The following is a 19,221-nucleotide window of genomic DNA, read 5'->3' as shown; positions in this document are numbered from 1 at the left end:
TTGCTATGTGAGGGCTTTCACTAGCTGTGGCAAGCTAGGGCTGGCCTCTAGTTGCTTCTCATTAAGACGGCTCCTCTAGTTACTGCGCATGGGCTATAGAACGCCCGGGCTTCAGTAGTTGTGACAAGTGGGCTCAGCTGCCCTGCAGCATGTGGAATCTTCCTGGACCCGATCAAATCCATGCCCCTTGCACTGGCAGGTGGATTCTTAACCACTGCACCAATAGGGAAGTTCAACACATTGATGACTTTTTATTTTAAAATAAAATAATATTAATAAAGTGTTCTATTTCCTTCTGCTCAATAAGCAGGCAGGCCAGAGAAACTCCAGTCTTTCAGACTGACAACTTGTTGCCATGGTAACGATAACAAGTTTGATTTCTTGGGGAAGGTGAAAAACAATTTTTGGTTGTTCTATTTAGAGAATAGTTTTTGCTTTTTTATTTTTCCACTTATTCGGGCACAGAAAAAAAGAGGCTCTCTTACCCTTTAAAAATTTAGTGATCAATCATTATAATTGTTTGATATTTAATTTTCCCACAAAGACTTCAGACAATGTAATATTTCTCAGCAAGTGGAAGATATAGCATCACCTTTATTCTATGTGATCAGCTTTATTTCCATTTTACAGATGAGTAAAGAGAAGCATCACAATACAGGTAGTCTATCTCAGCTCAAAACGAAAATGACTGACCCAAATGATTAGAATTGTAAACAAAGTAGATCCAATTAGAATCCAAAGATGATATTAAAACTCTGAAAATGCTGTCCTTTTCTTCTTCTCCATTTGGTTTGGTTTTCCAGTGACTCTATAAAATAGGGAGATTTAACACAGACACCTATTGGTGAGATGAATGACAAATGGAGAGTTGGAGTGATTAAAGAGAGGGTGAACATTCATCCGTGATTGAGGTAAATTGGATTATTTTAGATTAGATACTGTTTTGGGAAGCTATGTATAAAGCTTTTATGGTGGGGAAGGGGTGGCAGGGGCAGTTTCTGGAACATATTCTGTACTCCAGGATGAAGAGGTATTCTAATGAGTGGTTTTTTTTCAATATATGTGTGATGTAGGACATAGCACAAAAGAATACTAAAATTGCTTTTTTAAACTATTTATTTATTTGGCTGCATCCGGTCTTCATTGCAGCAGGCAGGAATCTTTCCTTGAGGTGTGCAGGCTCAGTGGCTGCACCCCAGGATTTAGTTCCTCTGTAGCAAGTGAGATCCTAGTTCCCCAACCAGGGGTCGAACCAGGGCCCCTTGTCCTACAGAGCAGATTCTCTACCATCGGATGTTCAGGGAAGTCCCCATAAAACTGCTTTTTTAGTGAATGAGTTTGAATAATACTGACTTTTATTATCACAACCTAACACCTATGATTTTTCTTCTTTCAGGTTCAATCTGCTTTTCCTGATATGTTTTACAGTTTTGGGGGATATTGATCATGCCGCCTTCTTTATTTGTAGGAAATAGTCAAGAAATGCTTCTCACCTTATCACTTTCTCTAATATATGAAAGTAATCAAAATGTTTCATTTTTCTTGAAAAAGAATGCTTATTGAAAGACTATTAGTTCCACTCTGAAAATAATACACGTTCATTTTAGAGAAAGGGGAAATAACACAAAATAAAATTTGTTATTTTCCAACCTGGAAATAGCTTACACTAATAATATTTAGTAAATTTAATTTACTTATTTCTTCTTGATGTATATAAAATATGCCTTTTAAAAAACCTTAACCATGATTGCCATCTTGCTTTGTATCCAGCTTCACTCATTTGACAAAAGTTAAATGAGGTACATTTAGATACAATTAGCACAGTATAAAAGCAAGGAAGGAAAGTAGAACACCTTATATTTTAGAATGAATCACAAACATGTGTGATGTTCTTTCTAAAATGTATTTTTAAAACCACTCAGCTATTATTAAGTTCTAATGCAATAATCAGAAATGCCTGCAGCCCTGCTCTGAAGCACAAAAAAAAAGGATCTTCAGGTGTTGGTAAGCATTTTCACATTCTATCCTGCTCTTCTTCCCACTTCAATTGCAGTTTGTCCTCTGTCAAGGAGGCCCACGTACAAGGAAGTGGCACAGAGCGGCTCAACTCCTCCCATCACTTCCTTTCATCCCAAGACACAGCTGTCTGCTGTATTTCCAGTAAGACGCTGCTTCTCAGCTTCTTTCAGTCCTTCAACGCATCCCAGTACAGAACTCCCATCAGAATAATGAACATCGCCAATGCAACAGCTCTCTCTCATATAGCCACATCTTCTCTTTCACTGTATTAGTTTTCAGGACTCATTTCATTGCCTGCTTTTTTGACTTGGCTTATTTATTTGTTCTATATTTACAGCAAAAGCTTTGATATGCTTTAATGTAATGAAATGATTGAATCATTCCATATAAGCTATTTTAAAAAATCTTCAGTTCATAATAGAAGGTAACATTTTATTGCATTACTTTATTTCTAAAAAAAAAAAAAAATTCAGTTTTCCAACAAATCAACAATAATAATAAACGAAATAGGGACTTCCCTGGTGGCCCAGTGGTTAAGAATCTACCTTCCAATTCCCTGGCCAGGGAACTAAGGTACCACATGCTGTGGGGCAACTAAGCCTGTCGGCTGCAAATACTGAGCCTCTGCACCACCATTAGGAAAGAAGCCTCCATGCCTCAGCAAAGGATACTCTGCAGGCAGCTAAGACCCATTGCAGCCAAAATAAATAAATAAAAAATTTTAAAAAGGAATAGAAGTTAGTGGCTTAAAAATAAAAGAGCTGGTTTTTGTTGTTGTTGCTGTTGTCGTTCTTAGCACTTTTAAATTTCATATCAATTTAGCATATGAAACAGAAAGTGAAACATTTGATTTTATTGTTGGCTCACCAACCATCCATGCATGCCTGGTACTCCCCAGGTGGTTTCAGAGGCACTGAAAGCCACACGTCCTGGGGAAACTCCCCAGTCCCAGACAAACCAGGAAGGCTGGTCATCCTGAGTCTTGTTCTGTAAGATACATTATATTTATCAGCCTATAGATGTTCATGATGCTGGAGGTATTTTCTAGGGAGTGAAAAATAGTTTAAACAAATCAAACTTCTACCTATATTATAGTCCAGTTCCTGCCAAGCATAACAATAGACAATTGTGATCATTCTGGGAGATGTTTTAAGCCCTCTACATATCTTAACAAGAATATGTGATCTGGAAGGTGAAAGTTGCTCAGTCGAGCCTGACTGTTTGTGATCACCTGGGATATACAGTCCATGAACTTCTCCAGGCCAGAATACTGGAGTGGGTAGCCTTTCCCTTCTCCAGGGGATCTTCCCAACCCAGGGATCCAACCCAAGTCTCCGGCACGCCAGGCAGATTCTTTACCAGCTGAGCCACCAGGGAAGCCCAAGAATACTGGAGTGGGTAGCCTATCCCTTCTCCAGCAGATCTTCCCCACCCAGAAATTCAGCTGGGGTCTCCTTCATTGCAGGTGGATTCTTCACCAGCTGAGCTACCAGGGAAGCCCATACTGTTTGTTAATTGCCCAAAAGTTCATATGTTGATGCATGCATACAACAATGATTCGATAAAATTGCACCAATTCCATTTTCCTCTGTCCTCTTGTTTCTGGTAACTGTTAGTTCTACTAAACAGAACCAAAACCCAACAGTTCCAAATTTAATGTCTTTCAGATGTGACGTCTTCCCCCAAATCTTTAGCACTGGAGTCTCTAGTAAAGCTTTAACATTTCCTATAGTTCTCCAAAGCTGCTTCTCTAAACCAATGTGAGGCATCCAATGAGAGGCCTGAGAAAGAGCACTGTATTTGGTGGAGCCACACCTGTGAACATCTGCCATTCTTCTGCCTATTGGTAGAAAACAATGTACCCCTGGAAGGCTTCCTTCTCCTTCTCTCTCACTTCTTTAGCAGATTTTGCTAGCAATCTGTCCTTAAGTTCACTGACCTTGGTGCTCTATTTCTAAAAGAGTGCAATATGGAGGCTGCCCCTTAATTCATCCTGGGGTTGAAGACTTTGAGTCACATACTTGTCAACATCTTGATGTGCAGTCATATTTTGTTAATATGAAAATTCATTACTGTTCTCACGCAGGGCACAGAAACATTTCATAACAGCAGGGCAAAGGGGTTTTATGAATTATGAAAAAAAATACTGAGATTTCTTTCTCAGCTTGTACTAGTTTATAACTTGCACCCAGGAAACTCCAATGCTAATGTGCATTGCTTGAGCATCTGGAAAATGCACTCTCACTGATTTTGGTAACATCACCCATATCCTATAAGGCATGGCAGTTTCAAAACTCCAAATTTAATTTCATTCGTAGATTTGGAAGGCACTGTGACAGTTTTTATCCTGATAAAAATATCAAAGACCAAGTTTTTTTAAAACTTACTAGATACAGTTTTGAATTTAAATAGAGACCATGATTTGAATGGTGACTAACATAATTACTGTGGGACCATATTTTATTTTTAGAAAATACTTCAAGAGAAAACCAAAGACATTTTGGAATTAATTAGGTAGCACAGATTAAAGAGGTGTAATTTTAATGCATCAATCTAAAGAAGGTAAATGGAACATTGTTTTGAAATATTATTTTTAAAAATGTAGAACTCTCAAAGAAAAACCATCAGAGACACCTTGTAAATAATTAGATTCCTTAAAATCTGTCAGTTTATAAATATTATGTGAGGATTATGTTGGCTTCATATGATTCTTTGAGGATTTGAATTTTCTCTGTAATATTGGTGGTAGATTCATAAATAAGGATTATATATCATATCAAGTTGTAACAAGAAAGGCAATGTGGCCTCATATGTCATCTTTTGGACTTTTCTAATCAGTTAAATACAGGTATAAGATTTCATTCTGCCTCTTACTAACTGGGCCACTTTGGACAAATTAGCAAATCTCTTTAAGCCTTGGTTTTTCACATCTGTAAAACAGGGCTGCTCTCATGAGAATTAGATGAAATAATGTACAAAAAGCATGCAACACAATGCCTGGCATCTACTAAGCACTCAGTAAATCGTAGACACTGCTACTAGGTTCATTAATCATCAGAGATACTGGGATGCACAAGGGAAGCAACACTTTGTCTCTCCCAAGAATGTCCTCCCCAACTTGTGATGGCGGAGAGCCCAACCAGAGCTCCAGGAATATACCAAATGTATTTCTATCCAAGAAACCTTCCCTGACTCCCTCAGCTATATATGAACATTAACTCTTTTACATATCCTTATCAGTGGCCTAAAGTAAAATCCCCCAATACACAGAGGCATTGGTGTTTATAGTTCTTTGTGTTCTTACCACCTTGTGGGTAGGGGTTCTGTTTTCCTCATCTTAGTGTTCCTCATCCTCTAAGCTCCTAATGTCTAAGAGAGATGAATGTAGACAACTAGAAGTCCAAGTAGCATAAATGTGCAGAGAAAGTAGCGTAAACAAAGCTGTCAATGTTCAGAGGAGTGAGGTGATAAGAAAATATCTGTCTGGAGGAAGTTGCTTTTAAGTGGGACAAAAAGGCTTAAGAGAATTTCAAAGAAGAAAAATAGAGAGAAGGCAACTTGATGAAGAAACAAGTGAACCACAAAGAGTATGTCAGTTTGATCAGAGCAAGTTGAGTATGTGATGGGCAGGAGGTCATCCCCAAAGAGAGATGCAGTCTGATTGGAGAAAACCCTAAAGGGCAAGCAAAGGAGGCTGCATTTTGTTTTGGGGTCAATGAGGAGTTGTCACAGCTTGGGGACCAGGAAGTGACGGAGAAGAGATGCCAGCTGTTCTCATCATGACCTTCCAACTCTGTACTCATTAACACTTGCATAAACTTGCTAAGTATCTTCAAGTTATCTGTCCCATTTCTGTGTCTTCAAGACACAGTTATGCTGCATACTAAGTCTTGAAAGTATGTAGAGCTAGCAGTCAACCACAGCTCTTGTTTCTGCAATAGAAAGTAAATTTCTGTTTTGCTTAAGAGCAGATGTTTGGGAGGTAAAATGTCATGGATTCAAATCTTAGCTCTGTCAGTTACGAAAGAATGATGTCAAGAAATTACTTAACCACTCGAAGGCGTAGTTTCCTCACCTCTAGATTAAGTAGTTATATTAACTCACAGAAGTTAAATGCCACGGAGGGAAAGAACTTAAGAGAGACTGCAGAAACTGCTCATATGACTCTATGATTCATCATTCCTCTATCTCATCTCTCTGGTTCTTTAAATCCCTGGTTTTCTTTGGCTCCCAGCTTTTGATACTATTTCCAGTTCCCCATCATGTTTGACAATATGATAGGGCTCCTTCCTCCAGTATCAGGGACATCGCAAGTATCCACTTCAAAGGGCTTAAGCCTAACAGTACAATAAAGGGACTGTTTACAGAGATAAGGACTGGGTTAAGGAGCAAAGGATGGTGGAACATCAATGAATGAGAAATCACAATCACTTTTAAAGTAGAAGAAAGACTAAAAAAAACTAAAATTAGAGCTAACTTATGATCCAGCAATTCCACTCCTAGGCATATATCTGGAGAAAATCATAATTCAAAAAGATACATACACTCCAGTGTTCACTGCAGCACTGTTTATAATAATCAGGCCATGTAAGCAACCCAAATATCCATCAACAGAAGGATGACAAAGAAGATTTGGCATATCTTTATATAAAGAAGATATATATATATATATATATATAATATTATAATATATTGTATATTATAGATGATATGTGTGTGTGTATGTGTTAGTTGCTCAGTCGTGTCTGATTCTTCATGACTCCATGGACTGTAACCAACCAAGTTCCTCTGTCCATGGAAATCTCCAGGCAAGAATACTGGAGTGGGTTGCTACTCCTTTCCCCAGGGGATCTTCCCAACTTAAGGATTGAACCCCGGTCTCCCGCATTGCAGGCAGATACTTTACTGTCTGAGTCACCAGGGAAACCCAAATACATACACCCATATAATGGAATATTAATAAAGGTCCATCTAGTCAAAGCTATGGTTTTTCTAATAGTCATGTACAGATGTGAGAGTTGGACTATAAAGAAAGCTGAGCACTGAAGAACTGATGCTTCTGAACTGTGTTGTTGCAGAAGACTCTTGAGAGTCTCTTGGACAGCAAGGAGATCCAACCAGTCCATCCTAAAGGAAATCAATCCTGAATATTCATTGGAAGGACTGATACTGAAGCTGAAACTCCAATCCTTTGGCTACCTGATGCTAAGAATTGACTCATTGGAAAAGACCCTGATGCTGGGAAAGACTGAAGGTGGGAGGAGAAGGGGACGAAAGAGGATGAGATGGTTGGATGGCATCACCAACTCGATAGACATGAGTTTGAGTAAGCTCCGGGAGTTTTTGATGGACAGGGAAGGCCGGTGTGCTGCAGTCCATGGTGTTGTAAAGAGTTGGACACAACTGAGTGACTGAACTGAACTGGATTTCCCAGGTGGTCCTGGGGGTAAAAAACCCACATGACAATGCAGGAGACATAAGAGATGTGGGTTCGATCCTTGGGTCCAGAAGATTCCCTGGAGGGGGGCAGTGGCAACTCACTCTAGTATTCTTGCCTGGAGAATTCCACAGACAGAAGATCCTGGCGGTCACACAGAGCTGGACAGGACTAAAGCAACTTAGCATACAATGGAATATTACTTGGGCATAAAAAAGAATGAAATAATTCCACTTGAAGCAATATGGATGGATCTCGAGATTGTTGAAGTAAGTCAGACAGAGAAAGACAAATATACAGTATCACTTATATGTGGAATCTAAAAAAAAAAAAAAAAACTTGGTACAAAAGAACATATTTACAAAACACAAATAGAGTCACAGACATGGAAAACAACTTTATGGTTAGCAGGGAGTTAAGGGAGGGGGAGGAATAAAATGGGAGATTGGGATTGACACATAAACACTGCTATGTATAAATTAAGGCCCTGCTGCACAGTACAGTGACCTCTGCTCAATACTCTGTGATGACCTATATGGGAAGAGAATCTAAAAGGAGCGGATACATGTATATGTCAAACTGATTCACGCTGTTGCATGGCAAAAACTATCACCACATTGTAACTCAGCTACTGTGTTCAGTCGCTCAGTCGTGTCCGACTCTTTGTGACCCCATGGACTGCAGCATGCCTGGCTTCCCTGTCCTTCACCATCTCCTGGAGTTTGCACAAAATCAACTAAACTCCAATAAAAAGCAATCAAAAAATAAAATACATGGCAAATCTTAAAACAATTTTTTAATTAAAAAAAAAAACGTAGAAGAGGGACAAAGGTGTTGTGGCCTGAGGGGACCCCAGAACAACAGTGGGGCAGGGAGCAAGCAGTGTGTGTGCAAGAGAATCACCCAACCTCTTTCCCTTCTTTCCCTCCAATGCCTTGCCAGTGCCTTCCACTGGCTGAACCCAGTTCAGAGCAAAACAGTAACAGAACCAGGTGATACAGTCGACAGAGGCTGGTTTTCTGGGACATAAGGCAGAGAAGATCAGAAAACAGCTGGTGCAATGGGCCCGGGGCAAAATGTGTTGTTGTTTTCTGAATAAGGGGTATAAGTATGAAGGGAATGGAAACATCTGGATGGAAAGTTATCACTGTCTCCATGACAGATGGAGGAACGGAATCTCAAAGAGATAATCTTGCCGAGGTCGTCAGCTAGAAAAAGGAACCGATTTGGAGCCCTTAACGGAGCCTCTGGTCTACCTGGTTTCCCATTACACTGCATGGCTCCACTCAGAGTAACGGTGAAATGATCTTAGTCTCCCCTAGGCAGTTTCTGCCCTGAGATAAACCAAGGGTGTGAAACCTTGTTACTTACCCCTCCTGCATTTCCCTACATTCTTGGTCTGAATCCATGCACTGTGGTTTTCCAAACAATCTTTCAGAGAGGGGTTTCTTAAACTGCCAATAACTTTGAAAGGTATTGACAATAGGAAATTGGATTCTCTCCTTTTTGGGGAGAAAGAAGATTAGATCTAAGATATAAAGACATCTGGAAGAAAGAAAAACAAAGAGATATAAAAGGAAGGAAAGAAAGAAAGGAAGGAAGGGAAGAAAAAGGGGAGGGGGGGCAGGAAGAGGGACAGGGAGAGAAAGAATCTCAGCATAAACAGTTTGGGTAGCATGATTGGTAACAACTAAAAACTGGAGACTAACCAAATGCCTGTCAACAACTGAAGAATGTAAAAACAAATTGTGGAAATCCACATAATGAAATATAATACAGGGAGGGAACTAAAACTGCACTCAACAAAGGGAATGAAATTCAAAGATGTAGTATTGAAAGGAGGAAGCCAGAGACCATGTCTATGATTTCAAAAGCAGGCAGAAATAACCTATGGTGTTAGAAGATAGGATCGTGGTTATTTTAGCGTCTAGGAAATGCAAAGGGGTTTCTGTGTTGTTAATCATTTTTTGGGTTTTGTCTATTTGCTTTGCTTTTGTTTGATCTGGGTGGTGGTTGTAGAGGTGTGTTCATTTTGTGAAAGTTCACTGAGCTGCCCCTTAGATCTGTGTCCTTTTCTATATGCACAGACACACAATTTCAGGTAGCCAGTTGCATTAGTCACTTATGAAGCAGTAAAAATCAATCTTTCAAAATTTCTGTGGCTTTCAACACAAACAGTTTTCTCTCTGTGGTATGCACAATTCTAAGAATGTCCCCATGATCTCTATCCCTTGGTGTTACTCCTGTGATGATGTTACCTTACACGGCAAAGGGATTCTGCAGGTCCCGCTGGGCTCCTTGCCCTCTGGTCCAGCCCCCACGTGTGCACCTGTCTGTCTGTCCTGTCCTGCTCCTGTCCTGGCCCTGGCTCTTCCTGCCCAGCTCCTTCCCACTCTGCCCAGGGTCCCCAGGAGTGTCATGGGGACCGCCTTATGGAGCCAGCAGTGCACAGGCTCAAGTCCTGCTATCTTCCTCGGCACCTCCTCTTTATGAATCAGTTGACTTGAAGATAAGATTATCAAGGTAGACCTAACCTAATTGTTGCTCTTGTTCAGTTGCTCAGTCGTGTCCGACTCTTTGCAATACTATGGACTGCAGTGTGCCAGGCTTCCCTGTCCTTCACCATCTCCTGGAGCTTGCTCAAATCATGTCCACTGGGTCAGTGATGCCATCTAACCATTTTGTTCTCTGTCATCCCCTTCTCCTTCTGCCTTCAATCTTCCAAGGCATCAGGGTCTTTTCTAATGAGTCAGCTCTCCGCATCAGGTGGCCAAAGTATTGGAGCTTCAGCTTTAGCATCAGTCCTTCCAATATATTCAGGGTTGATTTCCTTTAGGATTGACTGGTTTGATCCCCTTAACTACGTGAGCCCTTTAAAAGCAGAGTGTTTTCTGGTCAGAGACTTGCCAGGGTGCAGATTCAATGTGCCATTATTAGCCCGAGGACGAAAGATGCCATACCAAAAAGGCCAGAGAAGAGCCCTTAGGAACTGAGGCCAAGCCCTGGCCCATAGCCAGTGAGAAAACAGAACCTAAGTCCTATGATCATAAGGAGACAAATTTGCCAATAACCAGTGAGCTTTGAAGAGAACTTCAAATCCTAAATGAGAATAGCAGCTGACGCCTTGATCTCAGCCCAGTGAGATGCTGAGCAGGGTATCTAGGAGCACCGTGCCCACACATCTATAGAAACTGGGAGATGATACACTGTGGTTTTAAGGTGCTAAGTTTGTGTTAATTTGTTTGCAGCAACAGAAAACGAGTACACACTTACTCATATTTTGGCAGTTCTGTGCTGGCAGCTCCTAGAAACTGCTTGGCTCTGCTCCAGGTGCCTTCACATTCTGGGACCCATATTGAAGAAGGTTCTCTATTTGGGACATTCATATGACAGAGGGAAAACAGCAAGCAAGGTAGACAGAAACCCACGATGCCTCTTAAAAGTATGTAGTGTTCATCTTATCTGCTTACATTCCAGTGGTCAAAGCAGGCCACATGGCCAGACCCAAAGGCAATGGGACAGGATGTATAATCTTCTTATAGGAAAGGTGAGATTGAATAATACTGAAAAACCATGCAATCTATCACCATGTAATGTTAGAACTGTGGCCTAATTGGAAATAGCAGAGTCTACGGGGTCAGAAAGGCCCCATATGAATCTTGGTACCACCACCTTACTGGCTGTGTGACCATGAAGTTAGGACATTTCTCTGAGCCTTGGTCTCTTAAATGGCAAACACCTATATCTTACAGGATTGTTGTGAATGTTAAATGTACCAATATGGTTCCTGATAGATACTCTAACATGTGTTGATAAATATTAGCCTTGGCCTCTTACCTTGAGGATTAACCAGAATATAATTCTTCCAAGGGGAGAAATCAGGGAAAGAAAACCACATCTAAACCCACCTCTTTTCCCACATTTTCCTAATAAACTAATTCAGAGTCCAAAATGTATAATTCCTTTATATACTGTATCTTTTGACTGTTGTAGTAACAAATGGCTTGGGCTTCCTTGATAGCTCAGATGGTAAAGAATCTGCCAGAAATGCAGGACACCTAGGTTCAATCCCTGGGTCAGGAAGATCCCCTGGAAAAGGGAATGACTACCCACTGCATTTTGTATTTTCAAGAGTAGCCAGTATTCTTGCCTGGAGCATTCCAAGGACAGAGGAGCCTGGTGGCTAAAGTCCATTTGAAAAGAGTCGGACACAACTGAGCGACTAACGCTTTCTTCACTTTTCATTCATTTTTTCAGTAACAAATGGCTTAGAGTAAAGGGAATATAATATTGCTCTTCTGAATGGGATTGTTGAATGCAATCAACATGTGAGGTTGGATTACTTTATAATTACCTTTCTAAATCGATGATTCACTTTAACACCTAATTTTGGCTTTATGAATATGTTGTTATAAAGCCATAGTTACTACTGTTGGAAAACTGGCAAATGAGTCAATAATATTTTGTCCTCAGAATGTTTAGATTTTCTTTTTAACTTGTCTAGGTGGTTTTCAATATATTTCAGGTTTCTAGTTCACAAATACCTCTTTTAAAGTAACTATTATTAATTATTTTTAAGCCCCAATCCATTATTTACGGTTTTAACTCTTTTTTAATCACATAAAAAATAGCAATCTATCTCTTTCTCTCTTATACACACACACACAAAGAAGTTAGTACACTTTCTTCAGCAGAAGAAAAGAGTCAAGTCACTCAAAAACTTTTCAGATGGGGATTTCCCTGATTGTCCAGTGGTTAGGAATCCACCTACAAATGCAGGGGACATGAGTTTGATCCCTGGTCAGGGAACTAGATCCCACATGGGGTGAATCAACTGGGCCCATGTGCCACAGCTTCTGAGCCTGCACTCTGGAGCCCACAAACTGCAACTACTGAAGCCTGCATGCCCAAAAGCCAACACTCTGCAACAAAAGAGGCCACCACAACGAGAAGCCTGTGACCTGCAACTAGAGAGGAGCCCCTGCTCACCACAACCAGAGAAAGTGAGTGCAGAGCGATGAAGATCCAGTGCAGCCAAAAATAAATAAATAAATAAACTTATCAGATGAAGATAACTATAGTCAACATTTTGGTGTGTAGTCTTCCAATTTTTTTTTCCTGAATAGATAATATATAGACTGCATGTGTGTGTGTGTGTGTACATACACACATATATAGCATATGTTTGTATTTCTGTATGTTTACATATATTTCTCAAAAATAGAGCTATATATTATACTTATTTTTAACCTGCTTTTTCATGTAGCTATATACATATATACCATGGCTACAGTCCATAGGGTGGCAAAGAGTCACACAAGACTGAAGCGACTTAGTGCACACACACACACATAACATTACTTTAATAATTTCATTTAATGATTTTATGTGTATTTTTCAGCTAGTATCTTATGATTGAGTATTTAGGTTATTTGTGAATTTTCTATTATTTACTCTGAAACTGAGTTTCCACTAGCCCATACACATGAATTAGAGGAAGCCAGGGCAAAGGGTTGTTGGCCAGAGCACCCATCGATTTTAGCCCTGCTGATCAGATCCCATATATGGCAAGTCTGCTCTTAAATTTACAAATATATACTGGAAATGTTTTTTTAAAAAATTAAAACAATAAACAGAATCCCTCTTAGATTGGATGAGGCTTTTCTTGAAATTTCAGCCATTTTGTATTATCAAGAGTTGCCAGACAGAGACTTCCTTGGTGGTTGAATGGTTAAGAACCCACCTTGCAAAAAAAAAAAAACAACCAAGTACCCACCTTCCAATGCAGGCGACACAGGTTCGATCCTGGTCAGGGAACAGAGATCCCGTATGCCACAGAGCCACAGTCCACGAGCCACAACCAGAGAGTCTGCACACCACAGCAAAAGATCCTGAGTGATGCAACTACAATTCCCATGCTACAACTAAGACCCAATGCAGCCAAATAGATAAATTAATAGAGTTGCCAGATGGTAGATAAGAGGACCAACATCTTGGTTTATTATCTGCATTTTCCATGAGTTGTCCTTATTGAGCTGTTAATTTCTCCATGAAAGGGCATCAATAATTATTAAAGTGCTATGATTTTAGGTCAGAGATGAATTTAGTGCCCCACATCCACTGTCATCTCAAAGATGCTCATAATTAAAGCACTCAGGTGATGTCTTTCCTTATTTATTGAAAACAAAAATGAAAAAAGAGAGTCTTGTGTTCTGATTCTTTTTTTGCTTCAGATCAAGAAAATAATTGCTTTTAAGTCCCTAAAAGAACTTGTAGTAATGACTCTTGAAAGCCCTGAATAAAGCCATTGTCATAGAAACATGACTGCCTTTATGGGTGAAACAATTACATTTTTATACCACATGGAATTAAATGGAAGCTTCTATCCGCCTCTGTTAAGAGCCCCCTTTGCAGAGACTGGGAGCCAATCACCCAGGTGGTGGACCCTGACCTCTAGCCAGCCCGCCTGGTCCCAGCCTTCCGTTGTCTATTCCCGGGCTCCAACTGGCGCTCTTCTGATGAATGCACGATTGTTGGTCTCTTCAGAGAGGAGCTGTGAAAGGAAAGGGAAGATTATTGGTAAGTGGGTAGGAAAATGTTCCAACAGAAGAACGAAATGAAGTAATTAGCTTCCTTCTCTATATAAGCACCAGCCTTGCAGCCAAATCTTCAGGCTGTAGCGAGTAAGGAAAACAATGACATTCCTGATGCAGGGAGAGTCACCTGCAGCCACTGGCCAATCACAGGTAAGGCCACTCTCTTCTTTACCCTGGGGACAAGGGTGTGTGTGTTCATGTTAGCTGCTCAGTCATGTCCAGCTCTTTGTGACCCCATGTACCGTAACCCGCCAGACTCCTCTGTTCATGGGATTCTCGAGTCAAGAATACTGGAGTGGATTGCCATTTCCTTCTCCAAGAATGGCCCCCATTTTAAAAGGTTTTAATAAGATGAGAACTATCCTAGGATAAATTTGCAGTCATCCCACCCCAGGGTGACATATATATATATATATGGACATATATATATATATGTGTGTTTTAATTCCATCATGGTTTATCACAGGATATTGAATATAGTTCCTTGTGCTATTCAGCAGGACCTTGATGTTTATCCATTCTATTTATAATAGCTTACATCTGCTAACCCCAGCTTCCCAGTCCATCACTTTCCCTCCCCTCTCCCCTTTGGTAGCCACAAGTCTGTTCTCTATATCTATGAGTCTGTTTCTTTCTTGTGATAGATTTATTTGTGCCATGCTTTAGAATTAAAATGGGAACTATTCTTGAATGGAAGGACTATGTAAAATGACAAGCCCTAAAGGGAATAATTCTTTTTAACATGCTATGACCTATTAAAGGGCTTCTCTATGGCTCAGCTGGTAAAGAACCCACCTGTCAATGCAGGAGACACAAGAAACTCAGGTTCCATCCCTGGGTCGAGAAGATACCGGGGAGAAGGGAATGGCTACCCACTCCAGTATTCTTGCCTGGAGAATTCCATGGACAGAGGAGCCTGGCAGGCTACAGTCCATGGGGTTGCAAAGAATCAGACACAACTGAACAACTAACACTTATTTACTTGGTTTAACAGGCAGGGAATTTAAAAAAGTTATACACACTTATCTTAGATATTAAAGTTTAACCTAAGACATATATGAGCACATTCAGCAATTGTATAATAGAATAAAATGCCAAGGCCATTCCTCTGAGTGTCTGCTAATTAGACTTGTGTCATTTTTCTTATAAGAGCCACATCAAACTTCTGTTTCTTTAAATTGCAGCAAAAAGCAATTTGAGTGCAGAATCTTAAAGATATGTTTACAAACTTTTCCAAATCATGTCTGGTTCACCTTTCCTATACTAATTTGGATTATAATACTTTCAGACCACTCACTCTCACCATCTTTCCAAAGAATCTCAACTTAGTTTTCATAGGAACAACTCTCTTTTACACTCAAGGTTTCATTGGTTTACATAATATATAATTAAATGCTGTAACAAAATGAACAGTATAAGTGCATTGATTGGCTTGCTGATAAAAAACAACTGCTTCTTGGTAAAGATACAACGGAATTGATGGGACCAGGGCAATTCAATGTACCAAACCTCTACTAATCTCCAATGATGAGTGTGAACGAAGATTGGGAAGTGTTGTTAATGAGGTGATTTGGCTATTTGGGAATTGGATAATGTGAGCTAGAGCAACAGTAGGGCTTAGCAGGTGGTGCTAACGGTGAAGAACCCGCCTGCCAATGCAGAAGCTGCAGGAGACCTGGGTTCGATCCCTGGGTTGAGAAGATCCTCTGGAGGAGGGCATGGCAACCCACTCCAGTATTCTTGCCTAGAGAATCCCACGAACAGAGGAGCCTGTCGGGCTACAGTTCATAGGGTCACAGAGTCGGACACAACTGAAGCTACTTAGCACTCGCCCAGAGCAACAGCAGTGGAAAAAGACAGGAGAGGACAAATTGAAATGACAGAAACTTTGGAAATAAACAGGCTTGAGTTCAAATTCTGACTTCATTGCTTAGCTGTGAACCTCAAAGTTTCTGCTTGCTTACATGTAAAACAAGAATAATGTGGTGCAGTGAAAGATTGGGAAAATACAGCTAACGTACTTAGCAGTGGGCCTAACACAAGTAAGTAATCAATATAATATTACCAGTAGAATTTTATGTTGAATTGAGGAAATTGAAAACTCAAAGATGATTCTCTATTGCCTACACTGCCTAAATAAATGATAATAAGATTAAAAAGATAACACCACTAACTGACATAGGAAAACCAAGAGGAGAAATAAGAGAAGAACTGAACATATTTTCAGGCTGAGGGGAGGGAATCAGCAGCAAGAGAATTTTTTTTTTTTAATTAGAAATCAAATGTGGTTTTCTCTATCGTATGAGATTGTGGGTGGTTTTTGCACTTATCTTTGTTCTTTTCTGTATCTTCCAAATTTTCTATATTGAGTGTATAAATACTGGGCTCAAAAAGAAGAAAAAGAAAAATATCATTTCCTTCAACATGAGATGTGAAATGGGGGTAGTCTATAAGACAATGTTCCAGGAAAAGTGGAATGGGGTGGGATGGGGACACAGAGGGAGAATAAAAACTTGGAAAGGAGAGAGAGAGATTTCTTCCACCGAGGCAAGAAAGAAAAGAGAATGAATGAAGGTTCAGAGAAGTTCTAAACTGGGGGTAAAAAAATTTGAGGAAAATCACATCCTTTGGCTTCTATATTTTTAAGTAAATTAAGAACCAAGGTAGTTTGCTAAAACTGAGGAGGGAAGAAAGAACCAGAAATATGCAAAGAGTATCTGCTGCATATTTCAGGAAACCCTAACACAGTGCTCTATAGTGACCTTAATGGGAAGGAAATCCAAAAAAAGGGTGGGGGGTATATGTTACATAAAGCTAGTTCACTTTGCTGTGCAGTAGAAACTAACACATTACAATGAAACAAAGCAACTATACTCCAATAAAAACTAAATGTAAGAAATAAATTAAAATACTGACAGTTATTGAACTTAAATAGGAAGGCAAGTGACAGGTGGGAAAGATATGTTGTAAGGAGGCTTGGGACCTAGGAGACCCAGGAGGCCAAGTTTGGGTTTCTTGAAAAGCCTATTTTCAACAGGAACTAATATGTATCTTGTGGTTGCCATGGAGCTGAATAGAATAAGGAGGTCAAAAGATATTAATAATAATGTTTATAGTACATAAAATTATTTATAGTATAATTAGGAGGTTAAAGATAATACTATTTATGCTATTGTATGCTTTTCCTTTAATACATTTATATTTCTAAAGGGCTTTTAATGACATTACTGAAACTACAATAAAGAAATATGGAAAGAGTAAAAATGTTTTTAAAACTTAATATGAGGAACAGAAAAAGATTTAATTTGAAATTGATACAATACTCCCGAAGAGCCAGGAGGCCCAGCTGAGGTTGGAGAACATGCGTGCGTGGTGGTCAGGGGCTGAGTTATCCCTGGGGCTGCAGTTGACCATCTGCAGAGGGGAGTGGCAGTAGAACTGGCCGGCAGATGGGGCCAGAGAAGCGGGTGCGGACACTTAGGAGAGCCCTCCCCCTCCCCAGGCTGCCCTTCCTCCTCATCCGTCACGGACAGTGACTGCCACGTCTTCTGCCTCGGCCTCTAACTGCTCGGCCATGTCTGCTCCTGCTTCTGCTCAGTTCCACTCTTCGCACTGTTCTGGTCTTTAAAAATCACGTCAGGGACTGTTTCACCCTTTCAAGACCCACAAAAAGCTTCTGGTTTCCCTCAGAATAAGGACCACAGTTCCCAAAATAGCTCGCCAGGTCCTCATGGTCTGGCTCTTATGATATCCCAGATTCACCTGGCAGGGACCAGCCCCCACAACCCTGCTCTCTATTCTCTGGGCACAGGGGCCTTCTCTTTGCTCCTCAAAGACACGGAGACAAAAAGTGACCCACAGAGATGGAGATGGGGGTGGAGTCTCATATGGTCAGATGCTATGGACTTCCTAAGGAAGAGAGAAATAATTGTGGAGCTTCCCAGGTGGTTCCTGGTAAAGAACGTGCTTGCCAATGCTGGAGACACAAGAGACCCAGGTTCAGTCCCCTGGTTGGGAAGATCCCTTGAAGTAGGAAGTGGTAACCCATTCCAGTATTCTTGCCTGGGAAATCCCATGGACAGAGGAGGCTGGCGGGCGACAGTCCATGGGGCCACAGAGTCAGACATGACTGAGTGACTAAGTACATAGCACAAATTAAAATTTAAAAACAAAGACTGAGCACTGCCTCAAAGGGGTGAAATGATTTAAACTAGAGAGGAAATGGTGCTATATATTGATTGGCTTTCCCTTATACCCTCCACCCTGGATGCCCAGTGCTTAAGGGGGCTTGTGGGGAAGCTCAGGTCTGTTTTAGGGAATAACACCCATACCATTTACAGACACAAGTTCCTCCAAGACAATTGTCTCTGAGCATGTTCCCTGGATGTCCCAAAGGTATTTCCACCTCAACAACCCCCTCTCTGCATCTACCCTCCACCCCATCCATCTCCAGAAGCTACACCTGTACCTAGTACTACTGACCTGACCCTCCAGTCCTCTCTCAACCAGGCTCTCAGCTCATCTGGATGTGGCATCTGCCTCCAGCCTAATTCCAGCCCCCCACCAGTCTGTCCTCCCATCCATTCTCCTCTCAGATACTGGGCCGGTCCTTCTAAAATATCAATTTGACCATGTTGCTCTCAGGATGAAAAAAGAAAAAAAAAAAACAAAGAAGAGGAAGTAGTAGAATGTAAGAAAAAATGTTGACATTTCTCCCAAGGAGTAGGGAGGGAAAAGGGGATGACCTCTGAAAGTATTGTGATTCCAGTAGGGTGATCAGAGGAAAGCCAAATTTTAGTTGGTTGTACTCTTAGTTTTTCGTTCATTTAATCAGATAATATCATAAGTTCAATATTTCTCTAAATACCTGTGAAAGGTCTGAGTCTCTGAAGATTATGCGTACCTGTTAGTACTAAAGGGCAGACTCTTTCTAAAATGAGCCACAGATTTCCGTAAAGCTTAATTTACCTTCCACAAAAAAAAAAAAAAAAAAAGCCAAAAAAGAAAAATCTCAGACCTTTTGTTTCACAAGAGTAGTATGACACTGAGGATGGTCACTGAAGGGAAAAAATCTCTTGAAAATTGGTTGAAACTCAGTAATGACTTCAAGTAAGATCACCAAATATGTGCAAGTGACATTCTCACATTTCCACACCCGGTGGGTGACTC

General features: G+C 40.5%; 1 protein-coding gene across 2 annotated transcripts in view; it reads right to left on the bottom strand.

Moving 5' to 3' along the window:
- The window catches only part of LMNTD1 (lamin tail domain containing 1), a 473,637-nt gene that overhangs the window by 156,778 nt on the left and 297,638 nt on the right, over positions 1-19,221 (bottom strand). For both annotated transcript variants that reach the window (XR_010663881.1, XR_010663872.1), the window contains one exon: positions 12,913-14,009. The gene's annotated coding sequence lies outside the window, so the exon portion shown is untranslated. Of the gene's footprint in view, positions 14,010-19,221 lie in introns of those variants that run through there.

Source organism: Muntiacus reevesi, chromosome 1, assembly GCF_963930625.1.
Source record: "Muntiacus reevesi chromosome 1, mMunRee1.1, whole genome shotgun sequence".
NCBI lineage: Eukaryota > Metazoa > Chordata > Mammalia > Artiodactyla > Cervidae > Muntiacus > Muntiacus reevesi.
This window is presented reverse-complemented; position numbering and strand designations above follow the sequence as displayed.